Here is a 24635-nt window from a genome sequence, read left to right as displayed (position 1 = left end):
TGGTGTTTGTGTTCTGTTGTATTTCTGATCCAGCCCTCTGTTGGTGAAGGCCATGTTGTACTTTTTTCTCTGTTTCAATAAAATTACCTTACCTTTCAAAAAAAAAACCATTATCAAGTCAGGCTCGGGCTTGGGTTGGGCTTCTTTGAGAAAGCTTGAGCCCGACCCAAAAAAAGTCAGGCCTAGTGTTTTGGGCCCAAGCCTGAGCCTGCGGGCCTAAAATCTTGTCCAAGCTCAACCAATAATGGGTTGAGACAGGCTGGCCCATCGGGCTACCCGACCCATGAACAGGTGTACCTATAACCATGCAAATCCCCACCCAAGCCTGTAGTCTGTAGTGGAATCCTCCCCAACCACATTTGATCTCAATGCATGACTCAAATCAAATCCTAGTATAGGCTAAATGTAGAAATATGCTCAACTGCCAGACTGATTGCTATTTTCTGCACTTGATTAAGACACTGCTTTGGCTTTATTTGTTTGGATTATCCGATTGTATTACTACTGCAAAAAAGGAGGGAGACAAACATTAGAATATTTTGAGAGAAGGAACAATTGACCAAAGAGCAGGTGGATATCATCAGCATTTGAGTTTCTTATCATCTGAGCACTAGAGAAGAGTTTTAAAGACTTCCATATAGATGACATGATCTAGAAATCGACCCACTTAGTATACCAATCTTCGGCCAGGCATATGCTCACCAAGTTCGGATGCTTCCCCCTCAAGTTGTGAAACTAAACTTAAATACTCCTAACAAAATCCTAGTCCTTCAAAGGTAGGAATTTTCAACAGTCTTTAAGAATGATCCTGTTGGCTAATTTTAGGCCCAATGCATTTTGTTGTATCTGTCTGAGCATAGATAAAGTCATTGGTGAGTGATGATGCCTCTAGCTTATGAAGTGTTTCAGCATGATGAGGTGGATGGAGACTCTCAAAGGTGGTAATAAGTTGGCTTAGAGATGTATGTGAGGGCACATGGAGATTCAGACATTCTATGAGAGAGGCCAGAACTTTGACTTGACATCAAATGTGAACATCTTGTTAACGTTTCCAATCAAAAAAAAATGTGACCATCTTGTTCAGATGGATCCAGAGGTTGGCTATAATTATATTGGTTTGGCTTTTCTCTTGGAGAGCTTTGCTTGTAGCTCCTATGTGGTTCTCTAGATAATTCTTTTTATAGCATTGTTCAGTTACTAATAATGTTCTTTTGATCTTGTTAGTAATCCAAAAAAATCATGAGATGGCACTCCATGGATCATACCCAAAATATATAAACATATAAACAAAAACCATAATCTTAAATCTTCATCTATATAGAACAGTACATCTATACCATAATTGAAGTAAATGAAGAAAGTAGATACTAAGAAAAATATTGAGGAAAATACAATCCAAAAACATTGGCGCTTAGTTGCTCAACCAATTTCTACATTTTCTCAGTCATGCACATTGTAAGGACATTGGCCAGCATATATCAAGTTATCAGTTTTATTTTAATATCTTTTGATTTTAAATTATTTGTTTTGGTTTCATCTGGATTGACCTAACAGAACACATCCTGGTGCATCTTCATAGGGCACCTTCTAATCACACTTTGGTAAATCTTCTAACATCATCTAGGAAAATTATTATTTGCTTATCCACCATGGTAAATTTTTATTATTTTCTAATCACCTGAAAAGTTAACGCATTGTCTGATCAAGAAATCCAACTGAAATTAAACCCATTTCTAGTTCCTTTTTCTCTTTTTATGTATGAATCAATTAGATGAATATCCATTTCAAAAATCTGAAAGATCTAAGAGGCTAAGATAAATCCCACTTCTTTTCAAGCATTAAATTACTTTTTATGATGCACAGTAAGAAAGTAACACCAATGCACTTCAAGTAATAGGTGAAGTATAAGAAAATGAAATAACAGAAGTTTACTCTAGGAAGTTAGATTAACTTACACATTCTTCATTAACGCTTGCTCTGCATACCGTTTCCGTGCAAACCCCAATGCCTGTTAATCAAAATAGAGGTAGGAGAAAAGAAGCCAGAGCAAGAGAGAGGTAGGAGGAAGGAAACAGAGGAGAATGGTGGAAGGGAGAAACCAAGCAAACGAGAGAGAAAGAGAGAGAGAGAACGTAGGCCAAAATTTTGGGAAGAAGTGCATGCAACCGTAGCTAGGAAATGAGCATATAGCCATGGACAATAAATTTCATTGCTATAAATAGTATTTAGCCACTGCTTTTTGTCCGTAGCTAAAAACCAATTTTAATAATGATATTCTATCAAAAATGTGGCGATAGATTTTATTCTAAGCTATAGACTTTTATCATTAAGTGAGAATGAAATGCAACTGATGCATAGGATTGAGAATGGAGAGAAAATAAAGGAATCATCAACTATTTTTTAACTGAAAGGAAAAAATTCCATGAACTAGCAAGTACAAATCTCTTATTCCGATAAAAATTACCAAAGGGTAAACTATAACTTTCCCCACTGAGAGGAAATGGAGGAATTTAAAAAAAAAAAACATAAAATTGTACCTAACAAGTACAAAATAAACATATACAAAATTGCATTGTCCTCCAGTATTTAAGGATCCCTAGAACTCCTTCAACAAGAACTCCAATTCCTATTTAGCATGCTTGAACCTCAACCGTTTTCAGCAGTTCATCATGTTAAAAAGTATGCCCAGTAAATTGGGACTCAGAACTGCAAAAATTTCATTGCAGATTTGCAAAACTCTAGTTCCTGGTTGACCTGCCTTGTTCTGAATTAAGAAAGTGCCTTTTCCGAGGGTCCAGTTCCCTAAAACAAGCACAAAGTTACTGATCAAGAAAAAGAAGAAGAAAATTCATCTATGGCAGGCTTGTTCTAAAAGGGGCAGATATTGAGTTTTAAATACAACTATCATGAGAACTTACAATGCTTAGCGCTCTGCTTACATGAAACCTCTTTCTAGCAGTTGGATGTGAACCAGCTCTTGATTGGTTTCATATCCATAAACAGTATTTGAGTAAAACCTCTAGAAGATTATCCTGTCAGAACCTGCTCCTTGCTCAGAAAATGTAGCTTATCTGGAGTTAGGGGCTCATGTTTTCCATTATTAACTTCAATGGAGCTACATCCAGGTGGCTTCTGCACATCACACTCTTTCATCAATTCTCTCACATTCATTGCCTCATCCCATCTATCTGCCCCTGCATAGGTGTTGGACAATAACACATAGTTGCCACTATTGCTTGGATCTGACTCAAGAAGCTTGTCCATGGCAATTTCGGCCATAGCAATATTTCCATGAAGCTTACAAGCACTCAGCAGTATCCTCCACACAGTAGCATCTGGTGCCACTGGCATTTTCTTAATAAATTCATATGCCCTGTCTAAATTGCCAGAACGGCTTAGGAGATCTACCATACAGCCAAAATGCTTCATCCTCGGCTCTATTCCATGAATTTTGGTCATACTTACAAAATAACCAAATCCTTCATCCACCAATCCTGTGTGGGTACAGGCCTGCAACACCCCTATGAAGGTCACATGACTTGGTGGAACACCTCCACTTAACATTTGTGAGAAGAACTTCAGGGCATAAATGGCATAACCATTCACAGCGAGTCCTGATATGATAGAGGTCCAGGATACAGTATCCTTGCTCTTCATCTCTCGAAATACTTCCAATGCCTTCTCAATGCAGCCACATTTGCAATACATATCTATAAGAGAGTTTCCCACATGAATGTCCTGTTTTATCTTGTGCTCGTGGATATACTCATGAATTGCCTTTCCAACATCAAGACTACCCAAATGGCCACAAGCAGGAAGAACACTAGTTAGTGTAATTTCATCTGGCTTTACTTTAGCTGTCATCATTTCACGAAAAAGCGTCAATGCATTAGAAAATTGTTTAGTCTGAGAGTAACCTCTAATCATGGATGACCAAGAGATCACATCTCGTAATGGCATGCTTTCAAAAAGCTCCTGTGCAGCAACCAAATCCCCTGCTTTCACGTACCCCTCTATCATGGCATTCCAAGAGACCAAATTTCTCTCGTCCATATGATCAAACACATTCCGAGCTAATCCCACAGAGCCACACCTCCCATACAAATCTATCAGAGTGTTTGCCAAGAAGACGTCCATCTTGACACCATTCTCCTCAATATAATTAACCACATGATCCACAAATTCCTGATCATTCAAATGGCTACAAGCCAAAACAACCTTAACCATTGTCACTGCATCGGCCTTAACCTTCTCCACTTTCATTGCACTGAAAAGACCCAAAACCTCCCTAAATTTATTCACCTGACTATAGCCACAAATCAAAGAGTTCCAAGAAACCAAATCCCTGAAATGCATCCCATCAAACATTTTTTGTGCAAACCCCACTTCACCACACGAACCATACATACTAATCAAGCTGTTCGACACAAAGAGGTAGGACTCAAACCCAAGTTTCATACAATGCACGTGGACCTTCCAGCCATGCACGATATCGGGTACCCGAGCGCAGGCCTTGAGAACGAATATGAACGTCAGTTTATTCGCACAAACACCGCAATGCCGCATTCGGTTATACACAGAGATTGCTTCACTAGGTCGTTCGCCTAGGGACAAACCCTTGATGGTCCAGTTCCAAACAAAGATTGTGGGACGCTCGATATGGTCGAAGAGAGAAAGGATTTTGTGAGGTTTCGTGGTCGAGAGAGCGTATGAGCGGAGGACGTCGGCTATTGCGGTCGGATCAGTGTGGGCTCCTTTTCTGATGAGATGTGCGTGGAGCTTCTTTGCGGATTCGACGGCGACCAGATTGTTGGAGGATTGATGTGTTGGTGGACTCGATGAAGAGGTGCTGAAAAGACGCAAAATTGGGTTTCTGAATTTCATGGCAAAGAGAAGTGATCTTTCCTCTCACTCTCTTTCTTCTCATCAGCAGTGATGGCTCCAACTCCACTCCTACCCCCGGACCTCTCGTGTACGCGGGAAATTGCAAAAAGGAAAACGTTTCGATTAGCTCAGGCCTCGCAGACAGGACAAGAAGCCCAGGGCAGTTGCGAAAGTTTCCGGCACTGGCATCCTAGGACTAGGATGCTACTGCGACTGCTACAAGATTAAGCTGATTCAGCTGCCATGAGGCGCTCCGGATAAGCTATCTAAATTCTAAAGAGGCTGAACCAAAGCGGACAGCCCAAAACATTGAGCAACTCAGCCGGTTTTGGCTCTCGGATTTTTCATCGCAGAGACTGGCCTACCTCGGAAAACCGGAAGCCGCCGCTGCACTTCAGCCCTCCCAAACGGGAGAGACAAATTAGGGCGCATAGATTCTCGACAAAACTCTCAAGCCTCAGCAACAAGGGAATCCGAATGCTTATGCTATATAGGCTAGAGCAATTGGCAAGGAGGGCTGTCAGCTGAAACGGCTGAATTGAATGACTTGTTTTTATCTTCTAGTCATTAATTGTTGAATGACATATTAATTGGACTGCAAATGGACTGGATTAATTCGGTTCGAATTTCAGTGCTGAAAATCTTTACAATTACCCTGTATTTGGGATTTATTTAAATTTATTTTTATTTTATGAATTTATGTTAATTACAAATAGAATTGGGATAAATGAATTGAATTCGAATCTATCGGATTCTTGTTCGATTGGCATGGGTTGGCAGCAACATTGCTTTAAACAACATCATAGATTCATAGCGACAGTTTGATAAAAAATATATGCTGAATAGCGATTTAAAAGTTACATATTCTTTATCAAAATTTTGTTTTATAATAAGGTATCTACCGCCTAGACCTGTTCATGGGCCGAGTAGCCCGACGGCCCGGCCTGCACCTCGGCCGGGCTTGGTCATATAATTAGGCCCGCGGGCCTGACCTCAGGCTTAACACAGTAAATCCGACTGTGTTTCGGGCCGGGCTCGGGATTTGTCAAAAAAGCCCGGCCCGAGCCCGGCCCGGCCCGACTCAATATTATATATTTTATAAAATATATAATATTATATAAAATATATAAATAATATAATATTTATTAAAATATATATTTATAATTTAATATATATATATTATTCTTTTCTTTATAATTTCAATCTCTCTCTCTATTCAGCTGTTTCAACATTAATAATAATAATAGTATAGGCTAAATTTCGGACCCGGGCCCAGGCTCGGGCTTCGGACTTTTTATGAGAGCTAGGCTCGGGCCCAAATTATAGGCCCGATGATCGGGTCAGGCTCGGGCTCGAGCCTTAAAAAAATTTGTTAATACATAGTAAAAGCCCGGCCCAGCACATAAACAGGTCTACCACCGCCCAATGCCAAGTTGATGATTTTATTGGCCTCCTTCATGAAAATACACCATCTATTTGGTCATTTGGTGTTGCTGCGTAATGAGCTTAGTTTTTATTATTTGACCCTTTCTATGTTTATTTCGTGCATAATTTGTTTCTTAAGTTTCATAATTTGCCCCTTCTTACATCTATTTGATTAGAAATTAAATAAGCATCTATACTATTATAAAATAAAATGGATATATCTCTTGGTTTGGGGGCAGGACCTAAAAGTTAATTATAGGTTATATCTTTATTTTTATATAAAATTTGTACACGTGTATAAAATATGTTTTTACTAATTTTATATAAAGGAATATCACCCAGACTAATGTAATATACTAAGAGCCTTTATGTTGGGCTTTTTATCTGAATTAGAAAATTAAAATTAGACTTGATTTGTTATTAAAGGATATAAATCTTCTAACTTGAATTAAGAAACTCTTGCATCGACTGAAGTGGAGATGGATAGAGACTTAGGGGTGTCTTTTTTGTGAACCGAACCAGTAGTAGAAAACCGGAAATCGGAATTGAATCGAAACCAATAGGTTGACTGGTTCGGTTAAGCATTGGTTTGGTTCGTCAATTTTTTGGTTTTTAGTTTTTATAATATTTATTATAAAAATATATATAATAATATATAATATTATAAGTATATATATATATATATATATTTATATATAATGCATACTTATTAATTTATAATATATATAATATATATAAATACATAAAAAATATATAGAAAAACATGTATACCGGTTGATTTGATTAACTGTCGATTTTTTATATTGGTTAATCGAAACCGAACCGATACCTTCAATTTTTTAAAACACCGAACTGAAACCGAACCAACCGATTCGGTTAACCAAATTTTTGGTCCGGTTTCGGTCAATTCGGGTTTTTTTTTTTGGTCACCCCTAGATAGAGTATATCACGGTGGGGGTAAGAATGTCAATTACCAATGCTATGGGAAGCCTCAATATACTAAGCTAATAGTAATAAATGTTGGGCAATGGAGAATGTTTGCACAATTGAGTGGAGATGGATGTTTTATAAGCCTTTGTAAAGAAAGTGCATATATGTTACTAAATAGTGACACCACTTAGGTAATCGTAAAGTATGAATGGCTACTACATTTTTCGTGTTCTATATAAGGGCATTTCCCCTAAAGGTTGTGTTTGTTTGAGGTGAAAATTCAAATTTACACCAATGGAAATTTTGGACCCAGTTTAGTGATTGATGGAAAATTGAAATGAGGTGTTTTGAAAATTTTCTCTCATGTTGTTTGGTTGTTCCAGTGTAAAAGTGAAAGGTTTCGCACTCCTCTGCTCTGAAACTCTCTTTATCGTTGATCTAGTAAAGCCTCTTGACACCGGTGGTTGTCCCTTTAGAAACACCAGCCAATTTATTTTTCATCTTGTGATACTTCATCAAATCCATCTTCAACCCATCCCTGATTATTGTGAGCACAATTTGGAACTTGGCATTGTTTGATGATGATGAACCTAGCAACTTTCCGGTCTTGATGTACTCTTCCTCTTCCTTCACAACCTCATGGATGAGCAATGTATCATCACCACCGTCATTGATGATGAGATCAAGACCACCACCAGGACCCAGTTGAGTTCCTTCTCGATACAACACCAATACTCCTAAAGGATTTCCCCCTTCCACTCGAATATTGAAGCGTTGTCGCGAATGATGGCAATAGTGGTGTGGTCCTGAGTGGAGAAAATGTTGCAGGACCACCCACGAATCTCAACACCAAGGGCAGTTAGGGTTTTAATCAAAATCATAGTCTGGATCATCATGTGGAGCGAGCCGGTGATCTTGGCTCCCTTAAAAGGCTAAGAATGGTTGAGAGAGTCGAACTCCCTTGACCTTGTATTGACAATTAGAGGAGGTCTTCTTGACGAGTAGCAACATGGTTGTAGATAGATTTGAGATTGAGATGTATTATCTCTTCTTTTCTCTCTCGCGCTCTCTCAACCAAGGTTGAGAATATGTGTGGGTGAAATGAACCAAACATTCCATCAACTTCATTGGAAGCCATCATCGGCATGTGTTTCTTTTGGTTGTTGGTCAAAGGTGACCGTTGTAGGACAAAGAGGAGCGAAACTTGTTCATATAGAGAGGAGACCACTTGACGGAGAAGAAGGGATAATTTACATCGATAATTCACTGATTTTCAATGTAAATACTGACAATAATGGACTTTTACATCGATTTACGGGGCATATTAACACCTCTACCAAACACTTATAAAATTGGACCAGGATGTAAAATTTCACTCGGTTCTCTTTTACACCTCAAACAAACGTAGCGTAAAGCAAACTTGGAAGAACATATTTGTTGACCTTGTGTGATTTAATGATAACAAAAACACTAAGATCACTAAAAATGTGGAAAGATAAGTGTGCAACTATAACAAAAGAATCCTCAATTGAACTCAAAGATAGATTAATGGACTAAACACTCTCTAAAGATAGATGAGCAAGAAGTGCCACCATGACAACATAAGAAAGAAGAATAAGAATTAAAGGATTAATTGTAATCATAAGCAAGATGCATAACATTGGACTTAATTGTGATTGACCTCAGCATTACCAAGACCTTGGAGACCAATGGTTAACTTATTTTTAGGTGGTTAAGCTTTCCCTAGACTTTATTTGAGCTAAAATGTGAATTTTCTAAGTATAGAAGCCTAAGGAATCGGTTTCCTGACTCTTTGTCACTGGCTAAAGTTTACTAAGGTTGGTAATATCATATAGTCGATTGTCTAAGTCTAGCAATGGATTTTGCTCGTTGTATATAGGCAGAAATAGAAAGAGACCCTTTTTTAAGATTTTGTAATTGTCTTCACAACTGTAGTACCCTGGATCGGGAGTGTGTAGAATAACTGTGAGCAAGGGAAGTCCATATCTCAGATGATGTCAACAGACCTACCACTTGCGCCATAACTCCTTTAGTGAGAGAGGAAATCAACCAACTCAACACAAGCTGATCGATGTTTGTCCATTTTTTGAATTCAAGGTTCGCAATCATCCTTGTACCGTTTGGATTGGGTATAACTTCAGGTGGTGGCTTCTTCTTATCTTCTACGAGTTCCAGTAGATGGTGGTGTCGAAGGATGGGAAGGAACTGAGCACACCACAATAGGTAGTTGTCGCTTCCTAATTTGATAAGAAGATAATGAGTGACGTTCTGGATTGAAGGGAGCGCACTACTTGATGTTGAGCCATTGTTGGATGTTGTTGGGCTGCTACCATGTGCGCCTGTCTCTATCGATATGGCTATGATACCAAGTTAAAACAGAAAAACATAAATCAAATATTAAAGATATTGAGAAAATGATTTGATTAACTTGTATGTACTAGGGTCGAATCAACCCTATTTATAGTTACAATGGGATTGTACAAGGATAAGAGATAAAGCTTATCTGGATTAGTTTAGGTTTATCTAGGACAATTCTTATTTGGAGGTAGGATTAAGATTATCCCAGTTTGTTATCTTGAGATAGGATTAGGAGAACCCGAATGGTTAGGTTTTCTTGATGGGCCTGAAGATTTATGTAGGCATGCATGGGCCCATGGACGTTTACGTTATTAAGGAATAAGTCCCATAGAGGGGGGTTGTTATTTGCTTAATTAAAATTATTAGGAAAGAGGAAGGGAACCAAATTATTAAAAAGGTGAAGTCTTTGTTGCAAGGGTGGAAGAATCACTATTTATCACATGTTGGTAAAACTATACTCCTGAAAAGTACAATAGCAATTATACCCTTATACTACATAACCATTCAACTATTTTCCAAGAAGTGTCACATTGATTATGTGATTGGATACTAGTCAACTAAAAAAAATAGATAACAAAAAAAATCAATGTACTAGGGAGAATATAAAGAATAAAGAATTTGATATGCCCCATAAAGAACTCGTGATGTAAAGAAAACAATTGAAGTCTTGAGAGAGTCAAGTCATGTTTGAGAAAATCTAATGTCTTAGTTGCAATATTGCTCTTAAACTTGCACATATTTTACAAATCTCACTATAATGTCTTACATATAAATTGTAAAATGTAAAAAAAAAAAGAAAACACACATAGGGAATAACTCACTTACATATACTAATATGGAAGATGAACCAACCATCCTTGTATATGGGGCTTGGATTGGATTGCCATTGACTGGGGCTACAATGAATTGATTGCACTAAGGGACTTGAATGGGATGCCTCACTCCATTTGATCCCATCCTCATTTCATTTCCAATCATACCCTTAAAGCCACCACCCCTATACCCAACCACAATACTATCATGAGTAGCCCTAAATGAAGAAAACACTTCACGTATGTTGTTGACCTGTTTGTGAGATACTCCCCCTCGTCGAACATTAAACATTATGCTAAGGCTGAGGCTGACTAAGGTTGATTAGTTATAATATTCTGTATTATACATCATTTGGTTAGACTTGGCAACCCCTTACTATAATAAACTCATATGGTTACTACTTACTAATTGAATAGACTCACCTTTGCTATTGTAGTTGTTGGAGTGTGTGGGTAAGGAGAAGAGTATGACAATTCCTTCTATTATGAGAAAACCATTCGCACAATGAGCACCTCACCGTCCTATGTTGGAATGGGGCATGTAATAATGAGCCTAATTCACCTTCTTCCCTTCTCCTATTGATTGGAGGTTGACCATGTCTTCTCTTCATGAAAGGAAGTTTGATTTGGTGGCCCTCTACTTATGGCCAATACTTATCACCTAATATAGGATGCACAAAGTGGCTATACACCTTGTAAGTCTCCTAATGGAATGCCAAGTTACAAAAGTCCTTGGTTTTGCCCTTAATGAATGCCAACACAATTAGTGCATGTGCACATGGGATGCCACTAACATCCCATACTTTGCATGTGCATGTTTTGGCATCCATTATTGTCACATTGTCTACCAAATCACTCCTTGAAGTTTGATACTCATGTGGCCTTGACCTTATGACCTTCTCATTCTTAGTATACATAGGTAACCGTTTTTTACTAACATGCATTGACCATTCAAAACAATCAAATTGTTAAGAAAAAAAGTTAATTATGTATTACCTAGCTTCTTTTCTCCTCCTAGTAATGACATTGTACCATTAGCAATAGCTCACCACTAAAGGTGTTGGCCTTGTCATGCCTTTCACTAATCTTCTCCATTCATCTCTTATGAGTATCTTCCAACATTTGAACAATTGGTTTTGCCCTGGCTTCCCTAATCCATGAATTAAATGATTTAGCCCAATTATTAGTTAAATCATTTGACTTAACTATCGGACTAAACTCATGCCTAGACCATGTTTTCGAGATATTCTACCAAGTCAATCATAAGCATCATTTGACAAACTCTTCACAACATCCATGTGATGATTGAAATAAGCCTGTGTGTAAGCCCTGCCAACAACCTAGACATCATCTTTCAAAGCCTTGCCCTTGTATATCTTCTTAAAATTGTTGTATAAGTACCTCAACAGAACTTATAGTTAGCCCCAAGCACGTATATTGAAATACCACCAATTATCCCCAATTAACAAACACCAAGAATTGTTAGTAGTAAATAGATATTAACAAACATAACTACTATTAGTCCTAGGCATATACTAACAAACACTAACAATTGTTAGCACTAGGCATATACAAAAACATGTGGTTCAATAGTATGGATGAAATCATAGTTATAACAATATGCCATGCACATTTTGTCTATCATACATAAAAGTCCACCTATGTAGGTCATCAATACCCAATGCATCTCTTGTCTCTGTGAAAAACCATATCCAACTTTCCCTGTTCTTAACTTATGCAACAAAATATGCTAGTGGGAATATACCTTCATTTCGATCAAGGCCAACAACTGATAGAATTACACCTCCAACTACATTTATCTTCATGTGATAACCATCTAAACCAATAATCTTCTTACAACTCTCAAAGAATCCCCTATCTGATCCTCCTAGACAAATGAACACTCTTTTAAAGGTCCCAACTATGTTTGGTTCTTGTTAACCAACAAAATTGTGCAATATTGAGACAGCCTGGTGTATGACTCATTCAAACACCCTTTGATCTTCTCAAAGGCCTTTAACATGACCTTATGAGTTTTCTTCTAGTATTGTGCAATACTAAATAGTCTTTTGATCTCAACCCTAAGTGCATGAACTGACATGTTTGGGTCTATACGCAAATATTCCTTTAGCTTTGTTGAGATCCAAGTGTTGGTTGATTCTTTGTTGGTTATAACCTGAAGACAAGTGTGAGTGTCTTCAAGAGTCTTCACAGGAAAAAATATATTTCCATCATGGCTAAGAGATGTATGTATTCTCCATTTGCATCCCTTAACAGCATAAATTGCAGTGAACCTACTCTCTTCATTCATTTTTTTTTCTAATAATCTCAATGCCTTTAACCACACAATATTATCTAAAGGCATGTCTGAATTTCTTCACATTGGCAAACTCCATTCCTACTTGGAATCTTGGATATTCAAAGTTAAATTCATAGTCCCTTCTCCTCTTTCTTAACTTCCCATCATCTGAACTTGTAGGACTCTCATATTTACTAACAAGTTCATAATCGTACAACATATCATTTACATTGTCACCAACCCCATAGCCAATGTCTTCATAGCCACTACCATCATCCTCTTCTTCGTCTTCTTCAAATTAAGATCCTTCATTTGAATATTCAGCATATTCATCCCAAGAATCATGGTCATCTTCCCCTACATAACTTTCATAAGAATCCTCCTCCTCATTGCATTCATCTCCCTCTACCATATATTCAACTTCATCAACTTGCTCACCATGATCACCTAAATCCACAAATTCTGCTTCCTCTCTTCCAAGCTCTTGAATTGGATTAATACTAGACTTGTTCATGGGCCGGGTAGCCTGATAGGCCAGCCCGGCCCCCGGACAGGCTTGAGCATGCATTTTAGCCCACGGGCTTGACCTCGGGCCTAAAAGCCTGAGCCCGACTATTTTACGGGCCAGGCTCAGGATTTGTTAAAAAAGCCCGACCCGGCTTGACTTTTGTATAAATACCCTAAATATTCTAACCGGCTAACTCCTCTCTTCTCAACCCCTCTCTTTTCACTCATCTCTTTCTCTTAGTCGAAAGACCTCATCTCTCACAGTCACAGCCTCACACAACCAAACACTCTTAGGAAGACAGAATCGCCAAACACTCTCACAGGTGCAACCAGTGAACTCCAGCGGTGACTGGTGAGTCCTCTCTCTCTCTCTCTCTCTCTCTCTCTCGTTCCTTTTCTCACTCCTCCTCCTCTCACAAAATCTCAACAGCTCATTTATCAAATGCGATTTACGTAAACTCAGGCACCGACAGTGAGTCCTCTCTCTCTCTCTCTTCATTGTTTGGTTGTTCCTCTTCTCACTTCTTCTCACTCCCATAATTTCAGCTCAACTCATTTATCATACGCGAACTCAGGCACCGGCAGTGAGTCCTCTCTCTTTGCCCTTTTGTTTTATTCCTCTCTTATTGTTTTCCTGGGCGAACACAGACACAGACACAGGCACCGGCGGCAAACACAGACATAGGAACCGACCCTATCTTTGGGCTCAGGCCCAAGTTGTAGGCCCATTGGTCATGTTGGGCTTGGGCCCGGGCCTAACAAAATCCTGTTTATGAAGAATAAAAGTCCAGCCCAGCCCAGCCCAACCCATGAATAGGTCTAATTAATACATATGATATTTGTACCAGTGACATAGAACAAAATTTCATGCAAGCTCCCATGGATGGCAAATATTGCCAACAAGTCACTTTCACCATCCAATTTTCCTATTTTCTATTCTAGGTTCTAGCTTCCCACTAGGTATTTTGTATTTAACAATGACCATGTTGCCAGCAGGTATAACAGCTAACCTACAAGAGTCATTAAGAATGTCAAGAAAGCAAACTCTATCACTATCAACATTATTTACATACCTTACATGACCATTCACATATTCTAATTTTTTATTTTTTGTTATCCACTCTCCACCATAATTTACAATAAACATATACTTGCCATCATACATGCCCTGCAAATGAAAACACAATTTCAACCAAGATATGGTTGATGAATTGTTGAGATATGGAGCGCATTACAATTTACATTTGGTGCAACTAAATGAGAGAGCATATTCATCTGACATATGCAATTCTAGATTAACATCAATTACATAATGAGGTGTCCCTAAATGAATCGGGATTTCACATAATACATGACATGCATTCAAGAACATGAAATATATACATTTACATAAATGCAACCCAACATACATAACTCAACACATAAACAAGGCTAAACTAGGATGAATTTTGCATTTAATATGGTATATGGGACCCCCATGGGATAGAATGTAACCCCACCACTGCTTAATTAATGCATTGATAATAATACCATTAAACAAGCTTAACATGATACTACACGAGATCAATTACACCTACATACACCCCAAGTCAAGTGATATGGTATAATGGACCCCTATGGGATAGAGTATAATCCCGTTGTGTAATTAATGTGTTAATAATCATATCATTAAGCAAGCTTAACATGATGCTATACCATATCAAATACATGGATCAATGTTAACCCAACTAGCCTCATTTCATTTAGTTCAAACTAATAGAAATAAAACATGCTATACATATGAGTAGCAACTTTCTTGTGGATATCAACTATAAGCTGCTGACATGGCAACCTGCCTCCGTCGCCAACCTGGCAACCTACTTCTGCTGACTTAGCGACTTGCTTGTTCACTGACATGGCAACCTGCCTCCGCCGCCAACCTGGCAACCTACCTCTGCTGACTTAGCGACTTGCTTGTACCACTGACATGGCAACCTGCCTCCGCCGCCAACTTGGCAACCTTCCACTGCTAACTTAGCGACTTGCTTGTACCACTGACATGGCAACCTGCCTCCGCCGCCAACCTGGCAACCTACCTCTGTTGACTTAGCGACTTGCTTGTACCACTGACATGGCAACCTGCCTCCGCCGCCAACCTGGCAATCCACCTCTACTAACTTAGCGACTTGCTTGTACCATTGACATGGCAACCTTCCTCCGTCGCCAACCTGGCAACCTACCTCTGCTGACGTAGCGACTAGCTTGTACCGCTGACATGGCAACCTGCTTCCGCCGCCAACCTGGCAACTTACCTCTGTTGACTTAGCGACTTGCTTGTACGACTGACATGGCAACCTGCCTCCGTCGCCAACCTGGCAACCTACCTCTGCTGACTTAGCGACTTGCTTGTACCACTGACATCGCAACCTGCCTCCGTCGCCAACCTGTTTACATTCAAACTAAATGCATTAATTAGATGATATGCAATCACCTACTCAAAATAACCTAAACATGCATGTTATATTATCGTATGCCATTAAAGCATTATATCAAAAACACATGATCATATATACTACCCTAACCAACAAAAAACATGAGTGAGTGCCATTGGCCTATACATACATATGACTATTGGGAGGAGGCCCAATGCAAGGTCCAACCACCACAACCAATAACCATTGCAGATTCCAAATGTACAATTATAGATGTTGTTACGACTGATTGTTCAAACCTTTGTTGGGATTACACTCAAACTCCCTCCACAACCATTAAAGTCATTGAATGTGGCAGTCAATGCCGTGCTTACTGTTCACTGTATGGTCTCCCACAAGCACCACATTAAAAAGGGGAAGCAACAAGACACTATGTACTCTGTGCATACTTCAAATCTTATAGAACGATCAATCTCTTGGATAAAAAAGTATCTTTGATCCCACTACAAAACATCAAAAATAAGGGAAAATTAAGAATTTTATGTTATAGTTGGAAAAAGGGAATAAAATAGATAGGTTAAGTTGCTTACCGTTGCCTTTCAAAATGGTGCACAACCGCCAAACCAAACATCACAATGGTCACAAGCATTCGGTATGGAGTAATAAGGGTTTGGGGTTTCAGCTAAACGGGGAGTAGAGAGTTGTGGCGTTGTTCACTGGCCAAACAACTTGTCTAACCCTTTTGGGTGATTTAAATCGAAAGGATAAGACAATCATTTCCTTAAATAAAATGTTTTATCATTTTTCTTTTTTTTTTGTTAATTTAGTCCAAGGGTAAATGTAACAATTCGTCTTTTTTGTCACAATTTCACGAAAATGTCAATTATCAAAAAACTTAAGGGTATTTACAAAGAATATGCAAACAATAGGAGTACATTTAGTCAATTTCATAAACCTTATGGGCAGTTGAAGAGAATTACCCTTAGAATAATTATCATGTGGTCAATTATTCTTCCAAGTTGTAATAATCATTGTACATTTATCGTTATAAAAAAATCTAAGCTTTCATAATATTATTTTTCCTTATTCTATTTTAAGAACTTATTTTTCATATTAAATAATTTTACTATTATATATATATATATATATATATTAGGTACATGAGCATGTGCCCTTATGCTACTACTATATAAAAAGAAAGAGTTCGCTCTGTCTGTTTTCGTCCATGATAGACTTTTGGGTTTCGAAGCATTATCCTTGTAAATTCATTAATCCCTTTATTGCACCTCTCTAAAATGTCCTTATTAAATTTAGGTTTTCATTGGTTTAGAACAACCAAAATTGATTTGATCAACCAAATTATAACTGTTACATTTAACGAAATCTTAGATTCCTGACGAGCTTCGCTTTATTTGTAGTGATTGGTTTTGGTATCCAAACTCGCTATCCCCCAAGCTTGCTTTCTTTATGATTGTAATAAGATCAGATTTATCAAAATTCACATTCGATCTGATTATTGAGAATCTGCATCCAAATTTGATCAAAAATTCGATCGAAATTAAAGACATTAGATTCAAATTTGAACCCTATTAGACTTGGATTGGATTTGGATTTAATGCAACTCCACTTCAATTTTTTAAAATACCAAAAAAAACAAAAAATTTAATTACTTTTCAACTTATATATAACAAATTAATGTAAAGGTAAGAGCAGAACTTATATATATGTGTGTGTGTGTCACATTCTGGGTTGATGGCATGCTCCCGACCCCTTCCTCGCCCCCTACCTCGACCTTGAGCTATGTTGCTAAGGTAAGAGCAGAACTTAAGAATCTATGGAACAAAATTCAAGACAAGCCTTTTGAAAGTTTTCATCCCCCCCCCTCATTACTTGAGAACATTGATATTTATAGCTTACAGGCCCAACAAACTTAGCAACTACTAAAAGATAGCAACTACAAAAAATAGTAACTACTAAAAGAAAACAGCAACTTCTGGGAAATAGAAACTAGAAGAAAATAGAAACTAAAAGAAATAGCAATTCTAGAAAATAGCAGCTATTAGGAAATAGCAACTGCTAAAAGAAAATAGAAACTAAAAGAAATAGTAACTCTCTAGCTCGCTACAGCTAGTTATTTTGGGCTGGGTTAATAGCTAAGGTAAATTGCTGCACATGACAATCCTTTCCCCGTGGAAACGTCCTTGTCCTCAAGGACACATAAAGTCTGGGAATTTCTCTCGAAGTTTAATCTCATCCTCCCAAGTAGAATCGGTTGTTGGAAGCCCCTGCCATTGTATAAGTAGTTCACGTTTATTCCCTTTGCCTTGAGAGTTTAGAACTGCTATTGGCTGATGTTGCAGGTGACCTGATGTTTCTGATACTAATGGAAGAGAAGAATCAATTTTATCAGTTGTACCCAACTGTTTCTTTAAGAGTGACACATGGAAAACTGGGTGAATCTTACTTCCTGGCGGAAGATTAAGCCGATAAGCCACCGATCCAATTCGTTCCAACACCCGGTATGGCCCATAAAATTGCGGGGATAGTTTATGTGATCTTCTCAGTGCCAACGAAGTTTGCCGATAAGGTTGTAATCTCAGATATACCCAGTCACCCACCTCAAATTCTCTCTCGACTCTTCCTTGATCATAAGCAGTCTTCATTCCAGCTTGTGCTTATTGTAATTGGCTTCTTAGGTCTTTCACCACTTGATCTCTTGCTTGGAGCATGCCATCTACATCCCCGACTTTTGACGTACCCGGAACATAGGAAAGCAAATTGGGGGGCTCTCTTCTATACACCACTTCAAAGGGAGTTTTGCGAGTAGAAGCATGTAGGCTAGTGTTGTAACAGAACTCGGCCCAAGGAACCCATTGGACCCACTCCTTGGGTCTTGAACTAGTAAAGCAACACAAGTACATCTCAAGAGTTCGATTTACTGCCTCTGTTTGGCCATCTGTTTGAGGGTGATAAGATGAACTGAAGTTGAAACTAGTCCCTTGCAATTTGAAAAGCTCTTTCCAAAAAGCACTTATAAAAGTGGAGTCTCGATCACATACTATTGAACTTGGCATGCCATGGAGTTTGAACACATTTTCAAATAATATTTGGGCCACTTTTGGTGTAGTGTATGGGTGAGACATTGGAATAAAGTATGCATATTTGGACAAACGATCTACCACCACAAAGAGGACTGTCTTCCCCTTAGATGGGGGAAGGCCATTAATAAAATCCATAAAGATGTCTGCCCATACCTGTGTAGGGATAGGCAATGGTTGGAGAAGTTTGGCTGGTTTCTGATGATTTATCTTATGGCGTTGACATACATCACATTGCTTGATGTAATCCAGTACAACTTTCCTCATCTGCCCCCAATAGATATCGCTTTTATGTGATGAAGAGTTTTGTAAAGTCCTTCATGCTCGACACCATGGATTTCCTGGAGAATGATTGGAATGAGTTATGAGTTTGATGGAAGATAGATACATCCCTTAAAGAACATTACGCTATGTCGAATTTCCCATGGCCCAATAGCTTCTCCTTGCTCATATAAGTGATGAATTTGTTGCAGCTCCAGGTGTGACTGGTTCTCACCCTTGATGGACTCCAGCCATTGAGGAAGAGGGCTAGAGACTGCATTGAACTCCCCATGTGTTTCTCTTCTTGATAGAGCATCTGCTGCCATATTATTCTTGCCCTTTTTGTATTCGATGGAGAAGTCATAACCCATTAATTTGAGTAGCCATTTTTGTTGTGGTTCTGTCATTATTCGTTGTTCCCAAAGGAATTTGAGGCTGCGTTGATCAGTTCGAACCACAAAGTGACGTCCAAGCAAGTAAGGTTGCCATTTTTTTACTGCGAGAACCAGTGCCATAAGTTCCTTTTCATAAGTGGACAGCAACAGGTGTTTTCCTTTCAAGGTGGTGCTGAAATAAGCAAGAGGTTTTTGTTCTTGCATTAGGACTGCCCCTAATCCATTCCCTGATGCGTCACATTCCACCATAGACGAGAGCTCGAAATTTGGCAAGGCTAAAACTGGAGCTTGCATCATGGTTTGCTTCAGTAATTCAAACGCCTCTTCTGCCTTTTGGGACCAAGAAAAGGCATTTTTTTCGCAACATGTCGGTCAAGGGGGCTGCAATTCTGCCATAGCCTGCAATAAACTTTTGATAATAGCCCATCAGTCCTAAAAAACCTCTCAAGGCTTTAATGGTTGTTGGTTGTGTCCATTCCACCATTGCCTTTATTTTTTCTAGATCCACCTTCACACCGTCTTGACAAATAATATGCCCCAAATATTTGATTTGGGTTTGCCCGAACTGACACTTTTCTTTCTTGACTGCAAGATGATGGGATCGTAAAATAGAAAAGGTAATTCTAACATGTTTCAGATGTTCAACCCATGTGTTGCTATAAATTAGAATATCATCAAAGAATACCAAGATAAATTTCCTTAGGTGAACCTTAAAAATTTCATTCATGAGTGATTGAAATGTAGATGGGGGCGTTAGAGAAGCCGAAAGGCATTACCAGAAATTCGAAGTGCCCATGGTGAGTTCGGACGGTTGTCTTATGCACATCAAGAGGATTCATCCGTATTTAGAAGTACCCGGATCTGAGATCCAGTTTGGTGAAGAATTTGGCGCCGTGTAGCTCATCCAATAATTCATCTATAACAGGAATTGGGAACTTATCTTTGACCGTCACCTGGTTTAGAGCTCGGTAGTCTATACAAAACCTCCAACTCCCATCGTGTTTCCGTACTAAAAGTACTGGAGAGGAGAATGGGTTTTGACTAGGATGAATTATACCTTGTGATAGCATTTCCTCCACCAAGCGCTCAATCTCTTGTTTTTGAAAGTGCGGATATCGATACAGACATACACAAGTTGGTCCTGCTCCTGGTTGGAGAGGAATCCTGTGATCATGAGAGCGCGGAGGTGGTAGCCCCATAGGTGCTTCGAACAGGTCGTTGAACTCAATGAGTAAAGGCCCCATTGTTTCAGGCAGTAAATCCTCACAATCTGTATGCTCTTGCTGGATTGCCCACAGTTGTAAGATAATTCCCCTACCATCACTTTGCCTTAATGTTCTAGGAACAGTTTCACCTTCAAGAGCTCGAAGTTCTGATGATGCTGAACCTTGAAGCAACACCTTTCGCCCAGCTAGAGTGAACTGCATCTGCATCCTTCCAAAATCCCATAAAATCGGGCCAAGAGTACCCAACCACTGTACTCCTAGAACAGCGTCACAACCTTCTAAAGGAAGCAAGAAAAAATCTACCTCAATTGGAATGCCTTGTAGGGATAGTTTTACTCCGTTACAATGTCCCAAAGTTGACAAATTTTCCCCATTAGCGACCACCACGTTAAACAAGTAGCCTCTTTCCGGCTTGAGTCCGCTGATTTTGGCAAATTTATGATGCAAAAAAATTGTGAGTGGAACCAGAATCAATTAAAATTGTTAATGGTGTCTTACCAATTTGTGAGAGGACATGCATGGTTTGTGGTGATTGGACCCCCGCCAAGGCATGTAAAGAGATAGCCGGTGTCTCTTCTACATATTCCTCTCCAGTGGTTTCTTCATCCTCTTCTTCTAATTCAATGAAGAATAGTTTCTTACATTTATGACCCAAGGTGTACTTTTCATCACAATTGTAGCACAAACCTTGTTCTCGCCGCTTTTGGAGTTCGGTTGGGGATAATTTACGGATGGGTAAAATCTTTTTCTGGAGTGGTGTTTTTAGAACCACTCGGGTTTGAATGGTTCCATTGGCTGTTGGAGTTGCGAACTGAAGAATGAAAGGTTGTATTAGTGGAGCACCTTACCTCCTGGGCCTTGAGTTCATAGGTACGTGCTAGCCCGATTGCAGCGGATAGACTTTGGGGGTTTTGGACTCTCACATCAGCCCTTAGCCCATCTTTTAGTCCACTAATAAAACACTCAGCTTCTTGTTTGTCTGTCAAGGTACCAGCTCGAGCTAGAAGTCTTTGAAACCGAGTCTGGTAATCTGAAACAGTCCCCGTCTGCTTAAGCTTGCACAGGTCTCCAAAGAAATCTTCATATTCGGTTACAGCAAACCTCTCTAGTAATCCCGCCTTCATTCCTTCCCAAGTAACCAAGTGTCCTTGGTTTTTGCATCGCTGGTACCGCAACTGAGCATCTTTCTCTAAGTGATAGGCTGCTAGTTTAACTTGATCTTCCAATGATGTCCCTTGAAATTCAAAGAACTATTCTGTGTGGCAAATCCATAAGGTTGGATCTTCCGAGCCATCATAGTGAGGAAAATCAAGCTTTGCAAGCTTAGGAGCCACCATTCCACTTGCATTCCTGACACCACCTTGTCCATGTGGTCCCCGATTCCTATTGACGGACCCTTCTTCCGACAATTATAATCGGGAGTTCACTGTCCCCATTAGTTCTTCCATTTGCTTAAGGAACCTCTCTTGACCTGAGCTTAGGTTCTCCACCCGAATCTCAAGCCGTTGGAGTCATTGATCGTCAGCCATAACCGGCTCTGATACCAACCTGTCACGTTCTGGGTTGATGGCACGCTCCCGACCCCTTCCTCGCCCCCTACCTCGACCTCGAGCTATGTTGCTAAGGTAAGAGCAGAACTTAAGAATCTATGGAACAGAATTCAAGACAAGCCTTTTGAAAGTTTTCATCCCCCCCTCATTACTTGAGAACATTGATATTTATAGCTTATAGGCCCAATAAACTTAGCAACTACTAAAAGATAGCAACTACAAAAAATAGTAACTACTAAAAGAAAACAACAACTTCTGGGAAATAGAAACTAAAAGAAATAGCAATTCTAGAAAATAGCAACTGCTAAATAGTAGAAAATAGCAACTGCTAAAAGAAAATAGAAACTAAAAGAAATAGTAACTCTCTAGCTCGCTACAACTAGTTATTTTGGGCTGGGTTAATAGTTAAGGTAAATTGCTGCACATGACAATATAACATATTGAATTTATTATATATATATATAAATTCATATATAATATAATATACAAAATATATTAATTTTAAATCTAACTATATAAAATTTATATATTAAAATTAATAAATATTATAATATAATCGGATTCGGATTTTAATAAGATTGGATGGGGTCAAATCCGTATCTGATTTGATTATTAAACGAATGTATATTGCAATATTCATATCTGATTTGATTACATAAATACATCATCTGAATTCATGAGGTGTCAAATCAGGCCTAAGATTTTTAGGTATCATTAACAAGTCTAGCTTTCTTAATGAATTAAGTTCGTGGGTACGAAAAAAGAAAAGATCCTATATAACTAGACCGGTTGAGTTGGATTTGTTATGTTCGATTTGCCCAATACAATACATGGACAACTCTAATGCAAAACAAAAAAAAGTGTTTTAAACCATTTGGCCATTAGTTTTATGGTCAACGGTTTGACCGTTCAATTTAAATAAATCGGTCCTTGATATTTAAAAAAATAATTAAAATAACAAAATCAATACAAAAACCATGAGAAACCATTGCCTAGGTTGAATAGGTTGATGGTTTGGTCTCTCAAATCAGTAAGTCGCCAACTAAGGTGATTGATGAGGGCAGATTTGGCCCTCTAGTGAAATTGTGACACGTGGCACCTCGTGACAACTAGGCAAGCCTCCAGGCAACAACTTACCAAGTTGGTCCCCCCCCGGGCACCGGTCTGGCTGGCCTGTGCGGCCTGCGCGCGACCTGTGCGCGACCTGCGTGACCTGGCCGGATCAACCTGCCACGTGCACCGACCTGGCAACCTGGCTCGGACACAGGCGCCGACCTGGCAATCTGGCCCGGACACAGGCGCCGACCTGGCAATCTGGCCCGGACACAGGCGCCGACCTGACAACATGACCTGGACACAGGCGCCGACCTGATGACCTGACCCGGACACAGGCGCCGACCTGGCAACCAGGCCCGGACACCGACCCGCCGACTAACACAGGCGCCGACTTGGCAACCTGGCCCGGACACCGACCCGCCGACTGACACAGGCGCCGACCTGGCAACCTGGCCTGGACACCGACCCGCCGACTGACACAGGCGCCGGCCTGGCAACCTGGCCCGGACACCGACCCGTCGACTAATAGGCGCCGACCTGACAACCTGGCCCAGGCGCCAACCTGGCCGCCTGGCACAAGCGCCAGCCTGACAACCTCGAGGAGTTCATCACCGTACCCCGGTTCTGACGGGATATGGCGTCTTACCATTTGAAGGCTTTTCACCCACCTAACCCGCGAGGGCACCACTATATAAGGACTCCGACCCCCAAAGCCGGAGGGGAGAAAAAGGGTATGGTAACCCCCGCTCTCTAGCTCTCTCATTTCTCTCCAAGCCCTCTGTAATCAGAATGCTAACTTAGGCATCGGAGAGTCCCCGCCGGGAAAATACCCCCGGGTCCTCTGATTCAGTTCCCGCAGGTCCCTCAGCTCCCGCCGTCTACAAAGGAGAGAAAATCACCTCATGCGGGGGGTAGTCGGGTAGCGCTGCACCAGGGAGCTCCACCATCCTTTGAGTTGCAGACCGCCTAGGAGCAAGTCAAGTGACGAGTTCGCCACCAGGGAGCACAACCAGGCAATTCGCCGTCAGGCAGTGCGCCACCAGGCAGTTCGCCATCAGGCAGTTCGCCACCAGGGAGCACTGCCGGGTAGTTCGCCACCAGGAAGTTCGCCGCCAGGCAGTTCGCCACCAGGCAGTTCGCCATCAGGTAGTTCGCCACCAGGGAGCACTGCCGGGCAGTTCGCCACCAGGCAGTTCGCCATCAGGCAGTTCATCACCAGGCAATTCGCCATCAGGCAGCGCCACCAGGCAGTTCGCCATCAGGCAGTTCACCACCAGGTAGTTTGCAACCAGGCAGTTCGCCATCAGGCAGTTCGCCACCAGGGAGCACTACCAGACAGTTCACCACCGGGCAGTTCGCCACCAGGCAGTTCGCCCCTAGGCAGTTCGCCACCAGGGAGCAT

At 40.1% G+C, this 24635-nt stretch overlaps 2 pseudogenes across 1 annotated transcript; both read right to left on the bottom strand.

The window, feature by feature from the left end:
* Positions 1-2373: 2373 nt before the first annotated feature.
* LOC104603280 (pentatricopeptide repeat-containing protein At1g31430 pseudogene) lies at positions 2374-5421 on the bottom strand (annotated as a pseudogene). Its single transcript, XR_016083061.1, has 2 exons — positions 2919-5421; positions 2374-2802 (listed from the first exon to the last, which is right to left on the bottom strand). The product of XR_016083061.1 is annotated as a pentatricopeptide repeat-containing protein At1g31430 pseudogene (transcript).
* Positions 5422-7677: 2256 nt separating this feature from the next.
* Positions 7678-13297, bottom strand: LOC104603409 (adenosylhomocysteinase pseudogene; annotated as a pseudogene).
* Positions 13298-24635: the final 11338 nt, after the last annotated feature.

This window comes from Nelumbo nucifera, chromosome 2 (genome assembly GCF_055504915.1).
Source record: "Nelumbo nucifera cultivar China Antique chromosome 2, China Antique-T2T, whole genome shotgun sequence".
Lineage (NCBI taxonomy): Eukaryota > Viridiplantae > Streptophyta > Magnoliopsida > Proteales > Nelumbonaceae > Nelumbo > Nelumbo nucifera.
Note: the sequence above shows the minus strand (reverse complement) of the source record. Positions and strands in the feature narration are given on the sequence as shown.